The sequence below is a fragment of the Chrysoperla carnea genome, chromosome 3 (assembly GCF_905475395.1).
Source record: "Chrysoperla carnea chromosome 3, inChrCarn1.1, whole genome shotgun sequence".
Classification (NCBI taxonomy): Eukaryota; Metazoa; Arthropoda; class Insecta; order Neuroptera; family Chrysopidae; genus Chrysoperla; species Chrysoperla carnea.
The window spans coordinates 76,622,130-76,648,498 of record NC_058339.1 but is presented as its reverse complement, the minus strand read 5'-3'; the positions used below and the strand labels follow the sequence as shown (position 1 = coordinate 76,648,498).

The following is a 26,369-nucleotide window of genomic DNA, read 5'->3' as shown; positions in this document are numbered from 1 at the left end:
TTGAAGTCTTGTTTATTTTATAAAATCATGATTTAAATTATAATGAATACCTATATCAAAATTTATAATGTGTATTCCTTTATTAGTTGCTTATTATAAATAAACCTTAAATTATATTCAGAAACAGGACTACAAAACAAAAGGACAACAGTATATAAGTAATAATGATTAAAAATATACCCTTTTACATATAGTGCGTCAATTAAGTCGGTACCATATGGAAAGCTTTTTTTATTTATTTGTTTTATGAAAAAAAAGTTATTCTTGTTAAAAAGTCTTCCGTATCCTAGAACGAAATATGAAATAAACAGATGACAATTTTTTGCAATCGTATACGATTTTAGTCAAAAAAATGTAAATTATGCGATGAGTAAAGTAAGATTCTTTTTTTACTTTCGAAAAGCTTATTTAGAAAAGTTAATTATAATTGACCAATTGATCCAATGTTATCCATAGCTACCACGATTGTTATTTTTCTAACTCTTCTATGTATTAGCCTTTTTCCTCTGAAGATAAAAAAAGAACCTCTAGATGGCAGGATATATTTGCACCCCCCCCCTAGTGTTGCCATCTAGCGGATCTTTTGTTAATCTTCAGAGGAAAATGGCCTGGAATTATTTATGAGCACAGAATATTAATTTCATCTAGGATGCACTGCCAAATCCTTTGTAGTATCAATTCCCCTACACGTCAGTAAAAATAACACAATATGTTTTTTCATGGTAAATGGATAATATTGAATATATGACTGTAAATACTAATCAATTGGAATCAACTTTTCTTAACAAATATTGACGATTCAGTAGTAACTAATAGTAACTGACTGAACTTTACTCTTGAGCCGAATTTACAAATCTCATATACGAACAAAAAAAATTTATATCAAATTATTTCATTTTGCATTCTAGGCCATGCAGGACTTTTTATCAAGAATAACATAAAACAAATAATAACAAAGATTAATAAGTATACTAAGTGTCTAATTTCAATGATGTATCACAGTAAATATTTTTAAGAAAATGCAACAAAAAATGTAAGTAGGTAATTTTGTTCTTTCTCTTTCGATTGAATGTCATCATTTTCGAAAAAATGTTTCAAATAAAAAAATGTTAGTTATTTTATGAGGATCAACTTTCTACTTTAAAATTTTATTCTATCTCTTATCTTTTAGGATATAAACTGATTATTAAAGCAACCCGGAAGACTAGGTCTCTCTGCAACTTTTGTAAGAGTTCTTTTTGGTTTGATGGAACTTCAAAATGACCCAATGACCTAATAGATTTAAATGGTCCATACTGTATAATGTTAAAAATACACTTGGTATATAACTGGCTCTTGATATTAGAGGTCTGTTATTAATTGGGTGTAAAATTATGGTAAAAGTTCCAATACATTTTAATACATAGACTCCTACTTGAAATATTTAAAACTTTATTACTTAATATTGATCGTATCAAATTAATACTTGATTTTCACCAAAATTTTTATTTACCTAGGATAATATACAGAGTTGAGAAAGTTGACCCTTCCGGAAAGTTAAAAGGTATCAACTTTTCAATATGGAGTTAATTAACTTTATAATATATATTTTAAGTTGTCAATAAACGTATACTGAGCAATAATAAAAGTGAAACAAATAATAGTACTCTATTATACCAATAACATTTGAAAATCTATTAGCAAGTCAGGAGCTTCGTGAGTTTACCTTGGTTGATTCATTCTCAGATAAACAAAAATATAAAATACCGACGGCAAAAAAGTTAATAAATTTGACATAATTTTAGTTTAAAATGTTGTAAATTTTACTTTTATACATTTTCCGTGCCGGTCAGTGGACATACTATTTTATAGGTTTAAGAAGGGAAAATAAAATTGTTGTATATAATACTTTGCGAATCTGTAATAGATTATGGTCACAATAAAAGTTAAAGAATTTGTATAAATATAAAAAAGAGAAGTGGTGCTTTTATAACAAATTTTTTGACAAAATATAATGAAGGGATTTTTATGCTTAAAATTGATTTAAAAGACTATGTAGACGCAAAAGTACCTTTTATTTGCTTCTGAGCCAATTTTTGTCTTATCTATGATTGCTTTTTTGTCCATGTAACATGATTTTGTAGTTATAAGTTACAAAGCTTCATTCGAAAACAGCTTGCTCCTTTTCTTACTTTTGCTTTAAACTATTTTAATCTCTATCCTCATCTTAGCCTTAAAAGAAAAGGTTCAAAAGCAAGTTCACGCAAGATTGATTTTCATAAACATATCAAAGAATACTTAAACTTAAGAACCTTGTTAGAAAAACTTTTGCCCAACAAAACCTGACACATAACCAAAAAGCTTTGAGTGTCATTAATTTAATGAAAAAAATTACTTTTTTAACAACAGGTTTTCGTCTTTAAAATTAAAAAAAATCTTTTCTTAATTGCACTAACGTAAATTGTCTGACACGGTAAATCGAGAGCGATTACAATTAAAACATGTATCCGTTAGACCAGGTAAATCACGGCTTATAAAAGGGGGGAGGCAAGGTTGTGGTAACTGAAGTGACCTGTTTGTTTTGGAGTGGCTATCCAATTACACCTTTCAATGCAAAACAAAAGAGTTGAATTTTCTGCCTTTTGCCCAGAAGTTTGATAAAAATAATCCTCTGTACGATGGTGGTTTATCTCAAAAGGGAATCAAAATTTCTTTCGAATTATAAGTTTTAACCATCTTTCTCCCACGGACTTCTTTTTGAAATATTGTAAGAGATACTGCAAGATACTGACTCAAGAGAGCACGGGCCTAAGAGTACACCACCAATACTGCCAAAGCTGGAGAACAATTTCAAAGTGAGGAGAACAATTTCGGTTGTTAAACAATATCGATGGATGAAATTAATCTTTTTAAATATTTCAACATCGAAACACTATTTTAGTGATAATTCATGATTCCAAAAACATGGAACTATAATTTGTAATCTTCAAACACTCACATGAATACTTGTCAGAGTCTGTCAGAGAGTAATTAATATTAATAACATTTATGTCTTTAACAAACAGAAAATCTACTATATTGGACCAGCAATTCATTATTGGAGACACCATTTTCACTTATTAGAACTAAAAACCAGCAGTGTATAAGTTTCCCGATTATAAATTGGAATTTAATTTTATATCTCTAAGAGATAGATATTTATAGTAGATACAGTATAAATAGATATTATTGATGATGTATATTTAATGCTCTATATATCAGAAAATGGGAAAATACTTATGATATATGATAGTGCGGTGTTTATGTTTTTATACAGGTTGTGTTTTATATCATTGGCACCAATATACAGACTGGCCGAATCTTAGCACCATAAAAGTTGAAAAAGCTATAATAATGATGACTAAATTAGTTTTTTTTTTCTTACATAACTATAAAATAAAACAAGGGAAATTCAACAATTAACTAATAAAAATGGTTAAAATTCCCTGTATAAAGTCATCCTATTAGATCAGTTGGTTGAGGCGTAACCAATTCCGCGGTATGCTTAGGGTAGCAGGTTCGATTCCCGCCGGCACAACAAAATTAATTTAATTAATAGTTATGATGGGCTGGTGTAGTGCATATGGTATATGCATGAAAGAGGTGCATTCAGCCTCTGAAATTGAGGAGCTGATAAATGAAATTATTAGCAGAAAGGTGGTAAAACACATATATGGTACCACAATGGGCTCTATAGCCTAAGTGTGTTCTTCATGGACAGCCAAAATAACCTAACCTAACCTAACCCTGTATAAATTGGAGCTGTTTAAAAAAAAAACATTTTTGGCTAGAACAAACTACATTTATTCGAGTTTAGAAAACTTTTGTTTTTGTTTTTCGAAGATCTTTCACAAAACGCATTAGTTAAAGCTACTAAGAAATTTTCAACTCTTTATCTTTTATGGTCTTGGAGAAAACCAAAGTTTTGTCTCACTTTGCTCAGTGTGACTCGATGAACATAGTTTAAGAGTGTATTTTTTGGACAATTTTAAGTTAAAAGTGCCTTTTATACTTTTGTCCAAAACCCAATAGTTAAGGAGTTCAGAGCACTATTGAACTTAACCAATGGTTTTCAAATTATTTAACAGAGTTACACCCCTTAATACTACTTGATCAGCATGTTTTGATCATTACTCAAATGGATCAGGACTCTTACCAACGGAATATCCGAAAAATACCGAATGATCCGTTATACAACTTCTTTATCCAACATTGTATTGGAAATATTATATACTGTAAATTTATGATATTATATAAAATTTTCAAATCATATTTTCCAATTATATTTATCATATGTATATCTTTGTTTATTATATTCCTAAATAGATTTTTCTTTCCTTATTGTCAGAAAATTATACACATATTCCTTCGATATTAATACAAATAGAGATAAATGTTTATTTCTTGATGTTTTGGTTTAAATAAGTAAATATATAATAATAATAATGGGGGTTTAACCTCCGTTTTTGCGACGCATGTCTAATCACAGAGGCCACCCACATCACTTATTTGTTAATCTTTATTTATTAAATTACAAACATATTTACAATTACATTTCTGATGTGGGTGGAGTCGGTTACTTCGTTCTTATCCAAGCGACGACAATGTGATCAATTCTGCACTCCCATTAATTAAAAATTGTTCACACTGCCGCTGCTTGGATTTGAACCCGCAACCTAAGTCTAAATAGTCAAACGTTCTAAAACTAGCGCCTTAGACCGCTCGGCCATTTAGGCTCTAGTAAATATATACAGCTTGTATTTAAAAGTGTTAAGCGTATCTTTAAAATATTCGAAACACATTAAAAATCGTAAATGTAATGATTTTTATTTTCCTGGTGAATAATAGAATCAAAAACTATCTATCAGGAAATTAATAGGTATTAGCAAAAAAAAAATAGATAAATTTATAATGGCTCATAAATTTTAAATAAAATATCATAAAAATTAATAAACTATGACTACTAAAAACTATAATACAAAATAGCCTTATCAACACATATTATAATCTTTTATTAGCATTCCATTCATTGCTAGGAAATATAGTTAAAGCTTTATCATTAACACAGTCATTAATTTTTTATTTAATACTGATGTAATTCATTTTTAAACTCATGTAATAAATTTTATACAGTTTATTATTTAAAGCTTTTAGTTAATAGCTTATAACTACAGCGTTAAATGAATGTAGGCATGTATATATAAAAGTGTTATAATTATAAAATGAACATTAAATTTGTAATAATTACCTTTTATAAAAATTAGTTACATTAAACATACAAATACTTCGAATATAGCATATTTATTACGCCCGATAAAGATACATAGAACAATTCGGAGCAGTCTCCCCCATTGCAACAAATTTTTGTCAAATAATTGAAGAATAATCAGATTTTTTTTCTATTACAGATTTTTGATGGCAATTAATTCATGGAAGTTTTAGGTATGTATTATTTATTATTTCGAGATACATTCCAAATTTTTTTAAGGTACTTGGCTTTGAAATCTAGATAATCGAAATATACCAACGCGAAATAATTGCATATTATTTAATTAATACAAATATTGCCATTTTTTAAAATGTGTCTATGTACGTACAGTTAACAATAACGAATCGAAATCGAAATTAATTTTAAATAAAGAGAGGTTTTGCTGAAAAAACAATTTCTCCGATCTTTCCAACATATGTACACCTCAAAATGTAGCCGGTAATGTCGTACTGGAATGTGATATTCTTGAATTTAGACCTCGTAGCAAATGTTTATATTTAAATTTAAGCCCAAAGAAGTGAATTTTTTTGGCAATTAATTTCGTGAATCTCGTATTGAAGTGTGGTATTACGACATTTAAATTCCAGATTCAAAATCGGCGACCTTAAAATTTCTCTAAGCGAAATTCACGCTAAAAAATATTTATATTTCAATTTTTATCCCACAAAAGTAAGTTTTTGTCCAAAATGACTCCATTCCCACACTGTAAGGAAGTACTTTTTTTTGGAACCCGAATTCGTGATTAGCAACCAAAAAAGCCTCTAGAGCCTATTCTGGGGTTAAAATGTTCATTTTAACCCCATGCGTTCGGCAGATTTTCCACACTTTCAGGCTTATTTATTTGACTTGATGAACCCCCGATACATTTTCGTTTTTACCTTGAATGGGAAAAAAATCAAAAAAAAAAAGTGGTTATTGTTTTCACTTTTTAGAGGAGGTCAGGTGGCACTGAATACTATTTCTTTGATTACGTTAAACTGGGGAATTCATAGTTTAAAACAATTTACGGTGTTAAAAAAGGTAAATAAAGTACACTTTTTACCCGACTGCGTGACGCAAAGGAGTGATAATGTGTTTATCAATCTATATATAAATATATAGAGATAACCAGACCAAACTATGAAAGTAAACTATATTAGGACTGATATCATTGTATAGCTATAAAATTAATTGACGTAAGAAGCATTAAAATTATCCCACGCGTTTGGTCACCGGAGCGCCACAAAGGAACAACCATAGGCTGAAAATGAAAGTTGGCGAACCATGTTAAGCGGGGTATCATTGAGTAGGTATTTGAAAATCCTAAAAAATGTATTTGAAAAAACTAAAAAGCTTAAAACCAAGAAGCCCGACTGCTTTGAGTAAAAACTGAATAGAAAACAAAACAAGTCAGGTAGTATAGAGAAATTAACAGTTATTAAAATATAAACAGGCTTAAATTTTTCCGATTATGGACCTCGAGTGTTAAAATCGCTATGTAAACTTCTCTTTTCTTTTCAGTTTTTATTTAATGCAGTCGGGCTTTTTTATTTAAAAAATGTATTTTTTTTACGAACTTGATAATTGACAAGGGTTTTTTATTTTAAAGTCATTCTGTTTTTTGCATATCACATTAATATACCCTCCACTTTATAACTAAATTTGACTTGTATAGCGTCAGAAGTACCTACATAATAACGTCAGAAGTACATAATAAAATACATCACCTGTGTTGTATATTAAAATTTTCAACAAAAAGCCATTAATCATTTTTTAAATAACAAAAAATTGAGTATAATTACATCACTCAATTTAATTTAATAGATGATATATTGAGTAGTAGGTATATGCTTGTATGTGTAGATATGTAAACTAGGGAATCTGGACTCTGGCTGTAATTCTTATAATGAGTTTCTGCTCGAATCAATACAGAAGTCTACTGATTATCACAATCCATAATGATTATCACATCCAAGTTTAAAAAATGTTTTTTGATTTGACTGGGTTAAATTTAAACTGGGCCGGCCTAGATTTGAATGGGTTTCGACGGTTAAAGTCTTTATGCAAACTACTGAACTTGTTTTTTTATACCATGTATATGAAATATACCAAGGTATACTAAGTTTAGTCCCAAGTTTGTAACGCTTAAAAATATTGATGCTATGAACAAAATTTTGGTATAAGAGTTCATAAAATCCCTTAATTAGTCCATTTCCGGTTGTCTGTCCATCTGTCTGTCTGTCTGTCGTCTGTCGTCTGTCGTCTGTCCGCCTGTCATCAAGATAACACAAAAACGAAAAGAGATATCAAACTAAAATTTTAATAGCATGCTTAGGACGTAAACAGTGAGGTCGAGTTCGTAAATGAGCAACATAGGTCAACTGGGTCTTGACCTAGAAATCTTGTAAACCGTTAGAGATATAACAAAAGTTTAAATGTTAAAAATGTTCCTTATAAAAGTATGTATAGTATGTATTATATGGAAATATCAGTTCTATATGTGTGACAGTTTTGTATGTGTAATTTGACAGAGTAATCAACTCTGTCTATACATGGTATTTCAACATATAAGTCTGTCAATTGTTTGTTTTCACTTGTTTTTCAGCTTAAATTTAATGTATTCGGTTGTTTGATTATTTAAACATATTTTTTTATTTTACACTATTTAGTTGGGATTTTCAAATACCTATTCAATGGTACCAGACTTAGCATTTGTTGACTTTTTTTAATAAATTTTATTTATTTATTTATTCATATTTTATTTTCATTCATTGTACATGCTTCTTGATGTCGCCATATTGAATTTACTTACTATTTATTTGGGGAAAAATTTTATACCATGTAAATATGAAATATACATAGTATATTAAGTTTGGTCCCAAGTTTGTAACGCTTAAAAATATTGATGCTACGAAAAAAATTTTGGTATAGGTAAATCGATCGGAAATCGATCCGAAATATCGTTTTTTTCGAAAATTACGCGGCCAATCGTCAAACAAACTCGATTTTTGAATTTCTTGGGTCAAAATTACCTTATAAACTAAATTTCATCAAATTCCAAAACAAATAATTTTTTACGATTTTTTCGAATTTTTCTAAGGGGTACCCCTTGAAAAAATTGCAAAAAATCGATACAAATTTATCGTCTCCAATTTCGATAAAACTCTGTATATAAGGTAATTTTGACCCAAAAAATACAAAAATTGGTTTCATTTAACGATTGGGCGAATAATTCTCGAGATAATACCGGAAATCCGGATATCGGAGATAATACCGGAAATTTCTTGGGTCAAAATTACCTTATAAACTAAATTTCATCAAATTCCAAAACAAATAATTTTTTACGATTTTTTCGAATTTTTTTAAGGGGTACCCCTTGAAAAAATTGCAAAAAATCGATACAAATTTATCGTCTCCAATTTCGATAAAACTCTGTATATAAGGTAATTTTGACCCAAAAAATACAAAAATTGGTTTCATTTAACGATTGGGCGAATAATTCTCGAGATAATACCGGAAATCGATCCGAAATATCGTTTTTTTCGAAAATTACTCGGCCAATCGCCAAACAAACTCGATTTTTGAATTTCTTGGGTCAAAATTACCTTATAAACTAAGTTTCATCAAATTCCGAAACAAATAATTTTTTACGATTTTTTCGAATTTTTCTAAGGGGTACCCCTTGAAAAAATTGCAAAAAATCGATACAAATTTATCGTCTCCAATTTCGATAAAACTCTGTATATAAGGTAATTTTGACCCAAAAAATACAAAAATTGGTTTCATTTAACGATTGGGCGAATAATTCTCGAGATAATACCGGAAATCGATCCGAAATATCGTTTTTTTTCGAAAATTACTCGGCCAATCGCCAAACAAACTCGATTTTTGAATTTCTTGGGTCAAAATTACCTTATAAACTAAGTTTCATCAAATTCCGAAACAAATAATTTTTTACGATTTTTTCGAATTTTTCTAAGGGGTACCCCTTGAAAAAATTGCCAAAAATCGATACAAATTTATCGTCTCCAATTTCGATAAAACTCTGTATATAAGGTAATTTTGACCCAAAAAATACAAAAATTGGTTTCATTTAACGATTGGGCGAATAATTCTCGAGATAATACCGGAAATCGATCCGAAATATCGTTTTTTTCGAAAATTACTCGGCCAATCGCCAAACAAACTCGATTTTTGAATTTCTTGGGTCAAAATTACCTTATAAACTAAGTTTCATCAAATTCCGAAACAAATAATTTTTTACGATTTTTTCGAATTTTTCTAATGGTACCCCTTGAAAAAATTGCAAACAATCGATACAAATTTATTTAACTCACTTAAGAACCACAGCTTCAACTCCCATATGACCTTGTCTAATATGTTTGTTTTATACGGCATCATATAATATGAAGTTAACAAGTTTTTATGATTGAAAATATGTTTTATTATATAAATATGTATAAAGGTGTTGACTTTATATTATATGTTGTATGAGTTGATGTTGATATGTGAGTACATAAAAAGCATCAATCTGTTTTATATGTGATAGCAAAAAAAATAATAATAAAATAAATTAATAAAATAATATAATCATAATCAACTTTTTATTATTATTATTATTATGATTATCCAATCAAAAACATCAATCGATCAAAAGAAATATGAATGGAATCATTGTATGAATATTTCTTCTTATGCTTATTTTAATCGAAATACTAATTTAACTCATTTGCAGAAAAAATCTTTAATTGTTGAACAATTTTCATTTCTCTATAAAAATAAATTTCAGAAATTCAACACGGATTAAATGTTAATGGTTGGAAATTTGTTGGTAGCTTCCAATAATCAGTCTATTAGTCTACAGCACAGTAACCTGAAGCATTTACATTTACGAAAACTTTGAAATTGGGGCGTTTTCAATATGGGGAAGACGGGAAACATGTCTAACAAACGACCGATTGAAAAAATATGAACAACCGTTTGGTTTTTTCTTGAATGCAAGATATATGAATATAATAAGAGATAATAATAGTGACCAACAAAGATATTGAACCGTTTGGTGTGACCTCCACCCCCCATATGTCTTACAATATGTTTTGCACAATTGTTTAATAAATATAATTAAAATTAAATGTACACACATTAATATAAAAATATATTGTTTTTGGGCCACGCCTATAAAAAATTGGTTTGAAAAAAAAAACTAGCATCATTGTATTTTTCATCAAGCTACTCCAGTTTATATTAAGAAATTGTTCTACATTTCTTCCTAGAAAAAAGAAATAAAAATAAATAATTTCATTTGTACGAAAAGTCACTGAAACAAAGTTTATTTTTAAACATACATAAATAAACACAGATTCTCTTCTGTATGCAATAAATGCATACAGTCAGCATAAGCCATATGATATAAGAGCAAGTAACATCACGAGAATGTTGATTTTCGTAAATTATAAACTGAATTAACCCCGTCAGCACTCGCGTAATGATCATTTACTTTTATTTTTCAATTGGTATACATGGTTTAGACTATTTTTATCTTCATATCATTCTATTTATTTTCGAATTATGAATTTTTCTTATTTTTTCACATATCTACAGTTAAAAAAATTTTTTTTTTAGCTCTTCTGAAATTGGGAGAATTTCTCATAAAATCAATGATGTTAGTGAATTTGTAAGCAAACAATTATTAACTTCTGAAATTTTCAGCTCGTATACTTTCTTTAGTTTAATATAAGTCGTAATCAGTAAATTAAAAAAACTTGTGACAGAAATATAGTGAAACTAGAATGATATCCACCCGCTTCATTGGGTATAAAGGTAAGGTTTGATAAAGATTGCTTTCGTTTATCCCCTTTCTATAACACTCGAAATAATGGTAAGGATTGTTTTACACAGGTAAAATATATGTATGGTTTTCTATTTTTTTAAATTTATAATAGCCGTAATAATTCATTGAGTATATCAGAAAAGATGGCCGTGAAATATTTTATATTGGCTATTTTTACAGAAATCTTTAATTTATGGTAATGTCAAATTCAATTAATTTTTAATTTTTCTTTTTTTAATTAATATATCTTTATAAATTATATCTCATGTGTTATTCTGAAGTATGAGTATAATATTGCTGTACAGTTTCATGAAAAACCATTCGCTAGTTTAAGCGTGAAAGCGTAACAAACAAACAAACAAACAAACATGCTTACTTTTGCATTTATAATATATAGAGATTTGTTTCAATAAACATTTTTATTTAGATTATTTCTCTACATAACATAATATGTAGTCACTATCCTAAACGTTGCCAGCGCTCGTATCGATAACATGTGTGCATGAATCAATTAACTGCATTAAAAACATAAATAATAGCATTTATCTATTTATTTATTTATAAATTTTAAACTAACACACTTTATAAGATACATTATTTATAATAATAAAAATGTCAGAAAAATAATGTCATATTGAAACACTAATAAACACTACATTTATTAATATTAAAAATAATATTCATATCTCTCTATATGTGTTATGATTTATTGATTAAATAATAAACATTCATTTTAAACACTAAAAGAACTAAAAATTATGCATTTATGAATCTGAGTGTGTAGGAAATCGATCAAGTGTGTAGCTGAATATACATGGGATCCTGTATAACATACTTTCTCAGTAATGTTTTCTATTGAATAGGAATTATCTTTTGATTTTTTTGAACTCAGGAAATATTTATATAAAAGAATTACAAGGAAGGCTTCAGAAAATCAAGACTCAATTCATAAGACAAATATTCACTCCTCATTCGCAATTTGAGGGAACTTATAGGCGTACAAAGTTTCAAATACAGCAAAAATCTACGATCTTTCAAAATAAAAATGGGTAGACGGAGGTTGGAGAAGCAAACAACCCATTTTCATACCCAGTGTAACACACAAATCTTAAAAACATTACTTATTTTATTTTAAAAAAAATTGCTGCACCCTGCCAATCTTTACTGTGGCACATTATGGTTGCGTGTAAGTAGATGATGAAGCATATTTGAAAGTATTACGATGGTGTGCTAACGCTTATTATTTCTATTTCTCAAAATGGTTACTAAAGTTTACGGAGAAGATCAGTTGATGACTTTAAAAAGCATCATAAACTTACGACTTTTCATTTCATTACAGTTACAGAACCCTTTTTATGCAAAATATCACAGGTGTTATGTGCATTTAAAAAATAAATATCTCTATCTTTTATCAAAAAATGAAAATTATTATTAAGTTATTTTCTGAATAAGTTTAAAAATACTTTTAACACTTCGTTTAATGTGTTCTATGACCTAAATATAAATATTTTCTGTGAATAATAAATAAAAACTCCTTTTTATACCATGTATATATGAAATATACATAGTATTTTAAGCTTAGTCCCAAGTTTGTAACGCCTGTCCGTCCGCCTGTGGACACGATAACTCAAAAACAAAAAAAGATATCAAGTTGAAATTTTTACAGCGTACTCAGGACGGAAAAAGTGAGGTCGAGTTCGTAAATGAGCAACAAAGATCAATTGGGTCTTTGGTCCGTAGGACCCATCTTGTAAGCCGTTACATATAGGACAAAAGTTTAAATATAAAAAATATTCCTTATAAAAAAATAACCAACTATTGTTTCAAAATTTTTTTCGTAAACATCACTGTTTATCCGGAGGGTATAAATTGTATAGTATGTATTATATGGATTGTATAGTATAAGTTATATATGTATGATATGTATGTATGTATAATGTAATAGAGTAATCAACACTGCCTATGCATGGTATTTCAACAATTAACTCAGTCAATTGTTTGATTTCACTTGTTTTGTGTAAATTTATTACAAAAATATTGAAAGTAAATTACACATAAAATTCGGTGAAAAATTTCTTTGAATTAATTTCACTTTTTATTGTCAGTATTTTTAAGATTTTCAGTAGTAGTTCAGTAAGTTTTTTATTATTTTAATGAGTACCTACATCGTACGACGGAGAAATGTGCGGTTTTGAAAGCACTGACAGGTTAAGCTTGAGAGAAGAACATAATCTAATGTCATTTAATACAATTTAATTGACTAGCAGTACTTATTTTAATATATGATACAATTTGGATAAAATCTCAATGAATTTTCTTGCGCACATACCTAGTTAAAATTTGGAAAAATTGATGACACTTCATTTTACATCGCTTTTTTATCGCACAATTGACTGTCCCACTCTCAAAAACTCCTTTTTGAAAAATTGTTGAAATAACTTTAATACTGAACCTATAAATTCACTAAAAGTAAAATGCTCATTTGGGGAAAATAATGATATTTAGAAGTGTTTACATCATTTAAAATTTCCATATATTTTCAGAATATTTTTCGCTTGGCATAAACACATTTCAATAAATGTTTTCTCCGAAAATCTATTAAACAGTAATTGATATATATTGTTTTACTACCTACGTGAAAATATTTATATTCTATTTTCAAAAGAAAAAAAAATATATATATATATATATCCAATTTTTCTTTATTCTAGTCAAAAATTCTAAGAAAAATAACTTTTAATAAAAAGAAAATCAACTTCAACACTAATTAATATGCACTAAAAAATAAAAGAAATAACGATAATTTATTTAAATTACTGTTATTTTTGGAGTCGGTGAAAGCCAAGGAAACAACACTGACGGACAGTTTGCCACATTAGCTTGGCTGACACCGACTCCAAAAATAACAATAATTTCACTACATTATTTTTTCGTTATTTTTTTTTTTTAGTTTTTAGTGCATATAATTTGTTTTGGAAAAGTTTTTCTTTTTGTTAAAAGTTATTTTTACTTTGTGATTTTTAGTGATTTTGAAGTACGCTGACTAATTTTTCACTAAAAACAGAATCATTGAAGTTGGTTGGCGTGATATTGAGTTATCCGTCCTCTTGTCGTGCATACTTAATGCAAATTTAAGACTTTTATGGTTTTCTCAAGGATGCCGTAGTCAGAACGGTTCACCCAGTCGAAAGAAACACACATAAAAAAAATACAGTCGAATTGATAACCTCCTCCTTTTTTGTTTGAAGTTGGTTAAAAAATTTCATATTTGATTCTGAACTGAAAAAATTAGTACTAATTGACAGTATAAAAGTATTTTATTCGTTTTTTTTCCGAATATTAATGAGTGTAAACAAAAAAATTGTTAGAATACTTTTATCGTCGGATAAATAAAAATAAAATTTGGGGGTTTATCAACCAATTAACATCTGACCCACCTTCTGACAACCTTTACCATAGGGGATGACATGTTTATAAATAATATTTAAATTATCTCATACTTACATAAAAAAATATGAATATTTATTTATTTCCTGATATGACATAAAAAAGCTTTTTTTGATGGTTGGGCGCAAAAAATAGTTGAAAAAATTTAAGTAAAAAATGACACTTTTTAAAGGACAAAAATAATTATTTTATGAGTCACTCAAACATGACTAATTGTAAAAGCTTTAGGTTCTAAATTTGAAATATTTACGATAATTCGAAGCACCACTAGTTTTTACGAGTGACTTATAGAAATCAATCGGAAAAAGTGATTTATGTATGAATACAGTATAAGTCTTTTAGAAAATAATTTTTTTATTTAAATTTATTACTAAATGAGTTATGTATATCAAATATGGTGGAAGCGATAGGAAATTGAGATCATGGTTGTAATTCAAATTGCATATGTTATTCGCAATCTTCTCAGCAAACTTTATTTTGATACCCCTATCATGGGCGTGCAAAAAAAACTAGTCCGCCATATTGGATTTAAAATGACTTCACTAGACTGAGCCCTGAAGAACTCAGAGGTCGCAACGGTGGCAACTAGAGTGAGATGCTGCAGAGAAGAGCAGGTGGACAAACCAACTTATACCGCGGATAGACGTTTGGCTGAACCGGAGTCACGGCGAGGTAAACTATTATCTGACGCAGATTTTATCAGGACTCGGCTGTTTTCGGGCATATCTCTACCGCTTCAAGCATGCCCGTCCCTGAGTGCCCGTCCTGCCCAGGAGTTACTGAAGATGCAGAGCACATTTTCTTTGTGTGCCAGCCAGAGACAACAGTAGAAGCAATGCTGTCATAAAAGCGACCTGGAACGCAATAAACACTTTTGCCACAAGAGTCCTTACAGAGTTGCGGTCCATAGAGAGAAGAAGAGCCAATGACGCCAAAAAAAGAGTAACATATTAACTACCAGATGGAAGAGCAGTAGATAGATCCTCTCCGCATGAAGTAATGCCTAACGTCGGTTTCCGTGGGGATCAGAGGTTGGATGGCGGAGGTTTTTGGTCGATATTAACATTGACAGGTCTGTCAGTCAATGTTTGAGTCCGACATATCCAGGCGAAACACCTAAGCCTGGAATACGTAAATGTATTTTTCTCCGCTAAAGACGAAAAAAAAAACATACACACACACATACTTCTTCCCTAATTTGGTGTTAATGCCTTGTCCTGATCATGAAACGTAAAGATATATTGAAAATTTCAATTTCGAAAATCGAACTCAATACAATAACGTCCTATATTGGTATGATTAAAAAGCCCTACTTTTTTACTTAATGCAGAAAGTTTTGTGTTGCAAGCATTACTTTTTTTTAAATATGAAAAACATAGATATTAATTATCATATTTCCAATAATTATTGACATAACACGATCATATTTGTGTATATACTTAAAAAAACCATAATGACACGAATAAAAAAATTTTTTTTACACTTGAAAAATTCTATTGATTTTTCATCATGAAAATATTTGTTTCGTGATTAAGTACCTCTATTGGTATTTATATTTTTTGTTTTAAATCGAATGGAATCTGTTTTTTCACACCTCTATACAAAAACAGATTATATATAAATATACAGGTATTAAAAAATACTTTTTGAATAATAATTTTGAAATGAATGATTTTTATCCAATGTTATTTAATACCTGCCTACTAAATTAATTAATTACTCTGTCATGATGTTTAATATTAATTAATAATTATAATTAATATTTCAAAATAATAAAACATCAAATTTAATTTGATAAAAAACATATTTTAAATCTCTTATAATTTGGTTATACATACTGTGTCCAAATATAAGGTAACATTTGAATTTAAACTGCGCGCGTTTGTTGTGCATTGTGAATTTCTTCCGCCCGGCCAAACAGTCAACAAGGAATATTATTTGAACGTTATACGTCATTTGCGTAACGCTATCCATCTAAAAAGGCCGGAATTTTGGAAAGAGAATTCATGGTTTTTACACAAAAAAATGCACCATCCCATACTGCACTCATAATTTGTGATCATATCATCAAAACCCAACCCATATCGTTCCGCAACCACCGTATTCACCTGATATGACGCCGTGTGACTTCTGGCTTTTCAACAAGCTCCGGGGACACCGTTTTGATAAGATAGAGGAGATTCAAGCTGCAGCGAAGAGGGAAATGAAGGCAATCCCGGAAAGTGACTACAACCATTGTTTCGAAGATTGGAAAATCCCTTGGCATAAGCGCATTGCATCGAGAGGGGATTACTTTGAAAAGGGGGAAATTGATTTGGAAGAATAAATAGAGAAATTAATGAAATATCCATCTTGTATACTGCTTTTAAGATTTATAGATTCAAAGGCAAGCTAAAATAGAGTAAAATACAAAATTTGAAAATAATAGTAGGTATTTAACATAAAATGGAATACAAAATGTTTATCGAAAAAAGAAAAATAAAACATAGTATGGATTTTTAATTATTCCCAGTTTTTGAGTATTGTGTGTGTGAAGCCTCCGTTGGTACAGTATTAAGGTCTATAAAAATTACACCCCATTTCACTACAAGCTTGGATACTATTACCGTGTATATCCTACTAAACTTTTTGACAACATTGTAGCTTAAAAAGATTTTTTTAAATTTTTCTTTCTCTTTTAAAAAATCGCTATGTATTTTAAAATATAAATAAACGCATTTTTATTAATTAAAAATACTCACAACTGGAAAACAGTGGAAGTGAACATTATAGTTCCTTTAAAGAGGTTCTTTCGTCCCCGATGATAATTAAAAAATATTAGATTACATACAAGAAAAAATAATTTGTTTAATACTTTTAAAAAGTCTTTATCTATCGTATAAAGAAGTTTTAATCATACTTTACCGTGTAAATTTTTGTGAAAAAATTATTCAAAAATGTTAACATTTGTTGACAGTCTTACGAGAAAATAAGACCTTACCTTAAAAGTCCTAGCAGGAAAATTTATTTTTAAGGCAGCAAGTAAATACTTTGATTTAAGACAATAAATTTTTGCTATACTTTAATTTTTAAGAAGTCAAATACTTATTTATTGAGTTAAGGAGGTCATTTCGCTGCAAATGTTAATTTTAAAAATGCACAATTTACTTCCAGCCAGAGAAAGGACTACCTTAATATTTTCTATAGATTATGCTCAATCGCTAGGTTGCAGAAACTGTGGCAACATATTTTCCGCTACTCTCCAGAAAATGTTACGCCCCTGATTATTATTAGCGTAATATAAGCCATACAAGTTAACTTACCCCACAAATATTTAATAATAAATTTAATAATAACAATAATAATTGAAGTTTTATATAAATATAAATGAAATAAAATTCAATTTAAAATATATCACATCCATTGTTCTAAATAAAAGTAAGGTATTCATTTTCTTTCTTTTTAAACGTAAAACGAACGAAGTAATATGATATAAAACAAGTTAAAACAAACCATTGACTGAATTCATTATTGAAATACCATGTATAAACAGTATTGATGACGCAATCATTTGTTTTTTGACGTCACGTAAGAAAAGAAAGATATAGCTTCACATTCATAACTGATAATTCCATAGAATACATAAAATTTGCACCTAATTTGCGTCCTCGTGGTTACACAGTGATGATTACAAAAAAATGCTTCAAACAAAAGCTGCTTTTTTATAAGGAACATTTTTAACATTTAAGTTTTTGTTCTATTTCTAACGGTTTACAAGATGGATCCTACGGACTCAAGACCCATTGACCTATGTTGCCTGTTTACGAACTTGACTCGAACACTCTATAAAATTTTCAGCTTGATATCTTTTTTCGTTTTTGAATTATCGATCCACAGACGGACAGACACACAATCGGAAATGGACTAATTAGGTGATTTTATGAAAACCTATACTAAAATTTTGTTCTTTGCATCAATATTTTTAAGCGTTACAAACTTGGGATTAAACTTAATATACTATGATATATTTCATATATACATGGTATAATTATCAGCGCGTTTATTTTGTTAACAAAAAACCTTTAGATATGTAAAGGTGTTTTTTTAGAAAGTTTTCACTCTTATATTTAGAAAATAGATTGAAAAATTAGTCTTCATGGTCAATCAGAGAAGGGAAAACTTTGCGGCAAAAAAGGAAACTTTTTTCTGAAAAATGCTTTTTTCTAGGTGTAAATTATTCGGTATCTGATATAGCCGTTTTCCGATAGAACATAAAAATCTGTAAAATAAAAATTATTGCGTTGACAATCTGCTGATTAAAGATTTTTTTAGAGAACTGTTTTAAACCCGAAAACGCCGTGCAAAAATTTGAAGTGTAGGAGAAAAAAATTATTCCAATAAAAGTGCAAGTAAAAGAAACTAGAAAAAAAATGTAGTTCCAATTTAAAAAACAAAATTCAGATCATGAAGGCATCTTTTTTTACAAAACTTAAATACTCCATTTCATTCTTCTTTACTGTGATATGTGTTTTAACATTATTTTAATTTCCATTCCGATTGTGAAAAATCAGCGTGGAAATTTTTTTAAAAATCATCCTATGTGCATATATTTATATATTATTTAATTCTTTAATAAAATAACCAAATTAAAATTTATGAAAATTTAAATTTTATCCCTATTCAACAAACATTTTTGTGAAAAACATTGAAATTACATTTTATTAAAAACTGCGAAAAGGTTCTGAAAGGATACGAAATTGAAATAAATTATTTTATTTATTAAAGATATAGAATTACAGCTTATTTTAATAAACTGATTATTAATTTATTATACGTTCGCTCAGGGGTGGATTAATATTGTAAACCGCTATGGATTTAAAATTTCTCAGAAACACCTACTAAAACCACTAAGCGGCCTATTAACGAATTTTTTTTACACTCTTGTATTTCATTCATACGTATGTTAGGTCGTTAGTACTAATAGGGGAGCCCAAGAGGGGATGTATGTACTAACTTGAGTGCGTCAGATTAACATATGGGGGGTTCCTTGAACTTTCCTTAGTACCTCTACCAAATATTATCCCTTAATATGGTGGACACGCGTAGTGCAGACGATCAGATTAGTAAAAAAGGAATTGCGATAGGTGAATTAACTCGAGCGCGTCAGATGAAGATAAGGTGGGTTAATAAAACATGCTACAAATGTACATTTCAATAATCAGAAAAATTTTTGATCACGTTCGAGTTACTACGGAAAACTCTTTGAAAGTATCCCATTTCCTTGCATCACGCTTAAATTAATGAAATTTACATTTTTTAACATGTAATTAACCCAAAATATCATAATCTGACGCGCTCAACTCTATTATATGTTAGTATATGTATAGGAATCTTTGAACATGATGTTGACCCCCTTCAAAACGTTGGGTTAATTCGAAATTGGGCATAATTATCAACGACCAATGATAATACATTAGATTTCCTGATCAGGATTTTCAGGATTAACAATTTCCATACGTGAAGATAAATGGATTTATTTGCGCTCCCACCATATTTATACTGAATTTTTGATAAATAAATAATAGTCTAAAAAACTAAAAAACTAAAAAACACAAAATAAATAATAATTTAAAAAATTATAAAACACACTTTTAAAACTAGATGAGCTAAAAGGTAGAAAAAAATTTCTATAAAAATCTTTTTATCGGATAAAAGCGTGGGGTACTTTTCAAGATATTTACATGACTTTCTTTACTTTCACCAATATCTGTTTATAAAAAATATTTACAATAATTGAAATTTAGCATCCCACGCTATTTAACGAAAAAATGATTTTTTTGAATTTATAGAAATTATTTTCTATCTTTTTGTTCAGCTGGTTACAAAAGCGTGTTATTTAGTTTTCTAAACTATTATTTTTCTTAGCAGTTCAGTTTTTAGAGAGTTACAAGGAAAAAACCGCATTTGTCGGACGCTTTCAAAATTTTATGAATTTCACTTGTTTGAACGAATATCTACATTGGTTGGCCCTTGCTGAATATTCCGAATGTAAAATTGTTTGATTGCAAATATTGAAATAAAATAATTGACATAAGTTTCAAACAAACTTTGGTTAAATTATCTATCAGTTTTAGGTCAAATTCACTCGTAAAACATGTGTGTGTGTGTTTTATTAGGTGTTTATGTATGTTAGTTTTCAATATTATAATTGTAAAAAACATAATAAAGTGCTTTAAAAACATTACCACAAAATGTCTATCGATAAGTACAGACATACATTGAACATTACATGTTAGTGTTACTGCATATAAAATAAAAACGGTTTTCCATTGAGAGAGTTTGAATGTGACACAGAAATTAAACGATTTGTATAATGAGACATTAGTTAAAGTTTTAACTTCATTTGTAATGTATGTACGTTCGTATGTTTGTTCGGGTTAAAAAACCATGCAAATGAATTTTAAAGCAGTTATCCTCAACCAATTGAGCTGACTTGGGTGGTTCAATATGGTGGATTACACAAGATGGCAAGATAGTTATTTTTTTATGCACTTATCTGACGTAGGTATCAAATGAAAGGGTTTGTTGAGAAGAATACGAATGACATATTTAAATCGGAAGGCAATGATCGAGCTGGCTGCTCGGTTAGCTACGTGACGTCATTCTAAATTCAATCACACAAACTAGTTATTTTTTATGCACTCCCCTAACATGAGTATCAAATGAAAGGGTTTGTTGAGAAGATTGAGAATAACAGATGTAAATCGGAAGACAATGCATGCAATGCATTTATGATATGTATGACTTGATTTTCCCATTGCTTCCACTATGTTTTACAGACAAGTTTAGTTTAAAATTTAAATTAAAACAAGTGCAAACAAACAATTGAGTTAATTGTTGAAATACCATTTATAGACAGTGTTGGTGACGCAATCATTTGTTTTTTGACGTCACGTAAATAAAAAAAGATATCCACTTTTAAATAGCCACACACACATAACGGATATTCCCATATTAATACATGCACTCAAATTTGCACCTAATTAGCGCCCTCGTGGGTAAACAGTGATGTTTACAAAAAAATGTTTTAAACAAAAGTTGTTTATTGGTTACGCCCAAGATGGGTTACCCAAGACTCAAATGGCCTATATTGTTCATTTACGAAATCGACCTCACTTTTTACGTCCTGAGTACGCTATAAAAAACTTTATTGTGAATACAATAACTATATTGCAAATGCATGATACGATTCTCATTTCAAACTTGTAATTATATGTTTTCTATTTTCGGACATTCTTAATGGATAACCCATTATACAAAATGTATTTTTTGGCATTGATCTATCACCTAAAAAAACTTCACATGTAAATAGTAAATGTTTAATATCATATATGTGAGAGTTTCAAAAAAGTATACAACCATACATATTGGTACATTGTACAAAGTTATTCGAAAATGTGTACATTATACAAGTTGGTCGAATGGATCGTAAATCTATGATGAAGCCAAATTTCCATGATCGTATATCCATGATGAAGCCAAAAGATGTGTTTTTGTCTGGCATTTGGAGGACTGTAAGAAAAGGCAATACAATTAGCAAAAACAATTTACAGAAATTTCTGTCAAAGAGGTTGAAAAATAGGACAGAATGCTGAATGCTTCAAGTATCCTGAAAAACTTGAACATTCTAAAGCTAATGGTCTTCGACTTACGCGAGCCACTTGTACACGTCCCTGACTGACGTACGAATGTCACGAAGAAATTAGTCTCAACACCTTTTTTGTGATTGAAATACTTTCTTGTTATGAACAAGGGTGGAAAAACTAATCTCGATAAAATATCGATTTGAATTCCGAAAATGGATTCCACTCTTTTATTTTAAATGATCACTAAAAATGCGTAATATTGCACTTAAACTTTATTGCCTTAACGCATTTTTCTCGATTTCTCTTATTGTAATTAATTTATGTTGGATTTTTAAAATTTTTTAGAAAAACTTGTTTAAAATCCGTAGATTTATTAAAATTTAACTTTTCAAAATTTTAAAATTGTTAAATTTCTAAGTAAACGTCAATAAAAATTATTTATATAGTAGGTATGTTTTTGAGACTTATCGACTAATGTTTCGAACAAAGAACCGATAAAACATCGTGAGGTCTATATAAGGCCTAAAAATTTGAACATCCCTATCACAAAAGAAATGTATTCATTATTGTATATATTAGCATAAAATTCAATTCCATCCACCTTCATGTTTTATTTTTCTATTTTAATAAATGTTGTGTGAATTTTATCCGACATAGTCACATTTATTTAGTATCTATGTAACATTGAATCACAGGAGAGAAGGTCAAAATTGAATAAATTTTTGGATTATTGTATTTGTCTTGTCTGTTGTATACAAATAATTTATTAAGGCCTTTTTGAATTAATTCACGTAAAAAATGTGAATGTACTACTTTTTACTGAAAAAAAACAATTGACTTAGTTAATTATGGAAATACTCTATATCAGTGTATGTAATTTTTTTTTATGAATTAATTAAGTTTAAAAAATAAAAAAAAAATAAAAAAAGTAATCAAGGGTAAAATGGGGGTCATTTTTTCTCCGAAAATTTTTCACCGAAAACTGATCAATTTTACAATCAAGTGGGTTAAATTTGAAACAAGAATCATAAATCATAAAATAAATTTACCATTTGAAGCTATATTTACAAATTTTCAACTCTCTATCTTTTATAGTTTTTTAGGAAATGGGTACTTAAGTTTTTCTCTAATGGCACCTCAGGGAAACATTATTTACGAAAATATGTTTCAAGCATAAGTTGTTTATTTTACTTTTAAGGAACAATTTTTACATTTAAACTTTTTTTCTATCTCTAAAGGTTTATAAAATGGGTCCTACGGACCCAAAATCTAATTTTTCTTTGTTGCTCATTTACGAGCTCAAACTCACTTTTTAGGACTTGAGCAGGCTATATTCATTTCACTTTGATATCTCTTTTCGTTTACGAATTATCGCGTTCACGGACAGACAGACGGGCAGGCCGACAAGCATATAGCAAAATTTTTAATGCAGTAGCAATATTTTAATCGTTACAAACTTGGGACTCAAATCAGTATACCTTGATATATATCTCATATATTCAGGGTATAATAAAAATATATGTGTGAGAAAAATTTCAACATTATTACAAATGTAAATTTTTTTTATTTTCAATTTTGCAAATTACATTACAGTAATGTTGTGAGTCATACAATATTATTAGCAAAAAGTTGAAAACACGTTGAAAATCAGCGCAATAAGTTACATCACGATATTTAAAAGCGTAATCTGTAATAATAGTTTCTATACAGACAATTACTTTCTATGAAATAGTTAGCCATATGAAGGACAAAGCTTAGGCACTTACGAAGCGAACAACTGAAATAACGATTATGCAAGCACGTTTGTTTTCATGCCAAATTTAAATATCATTTTTTTAGTTTTTTGAGAACAAAATTCTTGACGTGATACTTCCACAAAACGAAAATGTTAAATATCTGGGTATGCATCTGGATAAAAGTTTAACTTGGCGAAAGCATATATGAGCCCAAAGAAAACAACTAAATATACAATTTAATAAATCACTGGTTGCTAAATTGTAACTCTAAATTATCGCTCGAAATTAAGTTGTTAGTGTATAAGAGCATTTTGAAACCTGTATGGTCATACGGTATTCAATTGTGGAAAACTGCAAGTATAAGTAACATTGATATTTTACAGCGTTTTTAGTCCAAAGTGCTATGATAAGTGATTCACCATGGTACGTACGAAACGATGAACTACATCGTAGTTTCAATAAGTCTACAGTGCTTGAAGAATAAGTGCGATTCAGTGAAAACTATTCATATCATTTAGAAATGCATCCAAATTTATATGTGCTTAACCTTCTTGACAATAGTGAAACCTTAAACAGACTAAATAAAGTTAATATTTTAGAAGTAAAATATAGATTTATTTGACATTATAGTGATAATTGTACTTAAATAGTTTTAGTATATAATTCTTTATTTTTGTGTCTTCCATTGGGTAGACACAAATTAAGATTTTTATCTAGTGATCACTCTATTCATAGTTCTTATTAGAACTAGTAATAGTTAAAATTAGGACACTTAATTTGGATTTTACGAATTCTATGTGTTTTTTATTAAACAAAAACGCAAATTATGATCCCAGTATATTCTCCCCTATTTAGCAGCAAATGATTAACCCTTCCTAACCACTTGCGCTTTCGTGAAAGTTCTTAATTTAAAAACGAAAATAGACAGTGATTTTTAATAGCGGCTTTCTAATGATTGAAATTATTTTCAACGTCGAATGAGAAATAACAGATGTTTAAATCCCTTTCACATGAAATTTTGTTATTAAATGGACCAATAATCTGAATTTAAAAGAAGGAATAGTAATCTTTTAATATATTTATCGTCAATTTTCTGTTGTAAGAGAGAATTTTTTCCAGGATCCATATTTTTGGACACAAAATACTTTTGTACACAAGTTAATGTACATCGAACATTCAATGAAGTTATCCATAAACATTTACAACATCAAGTCAAGTCAATTCAATTATTTTATTGAATTAATGAATTACATAAACATATTGAATGATATTTTTAAACATATATTTATTTATTTTCAAATTGCATCTCTGTTGAAAATGTTGAAATATTTTTACATAAATAATTACAGTAAAACTGAATTAAGAGTTTTAATTCTAAAAAATAAAATTACAAAGAAAAATAGTCAGACAATAATTTTTTATGTTTCCTTATTGCAGGTGATTTCAGGTTTCATAGATCTCAAAGCCATTAAGGAAGCAAAAAAGAGTTTGAAAATATATTAAATAATATATTTTAAAAAATATGTGTTTATGTATAAGCACTTTTCTTAAGAATTGGATGAAATTAAAATACATTGTTAATCAAAGGGTACTTAACTTGTCCAAAAGAAAGAAAATAAATTTTTTCAATGGATTGTGATGCGAGATATTTATAATTAAAGTGCGCATAATTAACATATGCAACAGATTTATATTTCGGGATTAAGTGTACAATAAAAAATTAACTATTGACTTGTTGAGTTAATTTTTGAAATAGCCTGTATAGACAGCATTGATCATTTGAGATGGAAATGGACTAATTAGATGATTTTATGATCACCTAAACCAAAATTTTGTTCGTTTCATCAATATTTTTAAGCGTTACAAACTTGGGACAAAAATTAGTATACGTTGATATACATTTCGTAGATACAGGGTAAAAAAAGATTTCGTTTTTATCTTAAAAACAGATTTTTGGACTGCTTAAAAACCAATTATTAGTAAAGCAAAGAATTAGGGAAAGAAACATAAACCATAACAACTTACAAATATGAAATTGTTTGTGTTTCTTGAGTATACGTATACGCACTTCGCCTAAGTATTATTTACATTAACATGACTACAAATTGTTGACGTATACATCAGCATGTTTTTATGAACTTGCCTTTAATGGCCAAACTAGAGAGTAAACGATAAAGAAGAAGGTTGCGTATACAGGCACGAATGCTATATTGTATTTGCTTCCATGTACTTCAGTATATATACTACTGTATTTACATAAAATTTTTTATTTTTCTAGGGTATTGAATGAACTTTATAAATTTCAATTTTTCTTTTATGACTGGACACAGAGGCGTTGAAACTTGAATACTCTTTTTTAACACTACTAGTAATGAGAGCCTTTTCCTCTATCTTATACTCTTTGGGTCAAACTACAATAATATACTCTACTATTTATCCATTACGAACCTGAGTTAAACCAATTC

At 28.8% G+C, this 26,369-nt stretch overlaps 1 protein-coding gene across 2 annotated transcripts in view; it reads left to right on the top strand.

The window, feature by feature from the left end:
• LOC123294776 (diuretic hormone receptor-like) overlaps positions 1-26,369 on the top strand; it is a 402,325-nt gene that overhangs the window by 187,057 nt on the left and 188,899 nt on the right. For both annotated transcript variants that reach the window (XM_044875917.1, XM_044875918.1), the window contains one exon: positions 5,427-5,460. The gene's annotated coding sequence lies outside the window, so the exon portion shown is untranslated. The remainder of the gene's footprint in view (positions 1-5,426; positions 5,461-26,369) is intronic.